Consider the following 1,408-nt stretch of genomic DNA (forward strand, 5'->3'; position numbering starts at 1 on the left):
GTTTCATAAACTTGCAGTTATTATGTTGCTAAAGCAGTTTCTTGCTATAGCTTTTAGCATCATTCTGGGTTTTTCTTCCCCCCCCCCCCTCCTCTGGTCATTACCCTTGACTGAGTTTGGCAGAGAACCGTGTTATTCAGTCTTGCTCATGCTAAGGCCTGTACTACTCTGTATAAAGGCCGTCAGCATAACAGATCTCTGCTAGAGGGTTTATTTCGGGGCCTTCAGATTCAAAGCTCTGGCTATTAAAAGGAAGGCCCCCCTGTTCTATATCCCCACACATCCTACTGAATGCCTTTCTCAAGATTTCTTTAATGCCTTTGTTCCCTAGAGCATATATGAAGGGGTTAAGCAACAGTGTCACAATAGTTTTCAAGAGGGTGACAATTTTGTTCATTTCCAGCAAGTTCTGTTTAGAAGGCTTAATGTACAGAAAAATAGAGCAGCCATACCATATAACCACAATGGTGAGATGGGAAGAGCAAAGTGGAAAAGGCGTTTTGCCAGCTGTGGGCAGATGTGATTCTCAGGATGGTGGAGATGATGTAAATGTAGGAGACCAGGGTGACTTCACAGGAGCCCAGGATGACAATAAAGCAGATAGTAATGTACACCATCTCAACGAGGTGCATGTCTGTGCAGGAGACCTCTAGCCAAGAATCTATGTCACAGAAGAAATGGTTGATGGTGGTAGGGTCACAGAAAGATAACCTGATGAACAGAAACACTGGCACAGAAATAGTCAGGAAGCTACTTGCCCATGAGCCAAGGGCCAGCTGAATGGACAAGGTGCTGTTCATGATGGAGCTATAGCGCAATGGGTGGCAAATGGCCAAATAGCGATCATAGGCTATGACGGCCAGGAGTAGATATTCAGTGCAGCCTAGGGAGAAGACAAAGTACATCTGCAGGAGGCAACTGGGGAAGGAGATAGTTTTGCTTTGGGACACAAGGATGGCAAGAGTTTTGGGAATGTAGGCAGTGGTGAAACAGATGTCTGGGAAGGACAGATTGCAGAGGAAGAAGTACATAGGCGTGTGGAGGCGGTGGTGGGTACCCACTAAGGATATGATGGTGATGTTTCCCATCAGCATCAGGATGTACATGAACAAGAAAAGCAGGAAGAGAGAGATCTGCAAATACCAAGAGCCAGGGAACCCAAACAGAATAAATTCCTTCACATTGGTTTGATTTCCCTTCTCCATTTGGGTGTTCTACCTGCCAAAACACAGGAACCATAAAAGGAAGACAAAGAAATACACAGGAGGCTTTGTTAGATGCAGCTCATTGTTGATAGACAACAAACTGAGCAGTCATATATAATTTTTAAAGCCTGCAGTGATCATATAGTCTGACCTCCTGCATAACACAGGCTCGATAATTCCACTCACCAAAGCCCAGTAACTAG

At 44.8% G+C, this 1,408-nt stretch overlaps 1 pseudogene; it reads right to left on the reverse strand.

Moving 5' to 3' along the window:
- Positions 1-288: 288 nt before the first annotated feature.
- LOC113408186 lies at positions 289-1,205 on the reverse strand (annotated as a pseudogene).
- Positions 1,206-1,408: the final 203 nt, after the last annotated feature.

This window comes from Terrapene carolina, unplaced genomic scaffold (assembly GCF_002925995.2).
Source record: "Terrapene carolina triunguis isolate 2854851 unplaced genomic scaffold, T_m_triunguis-2.0 Scaffold979, whole genome shotgun sequence".
Taxonomy (NCBI): domain Eukaryota; kingdom Metazoa; phylum Chordata; order Testudines; family Emydidae; genus Terrapene; species Terrapene triunguis.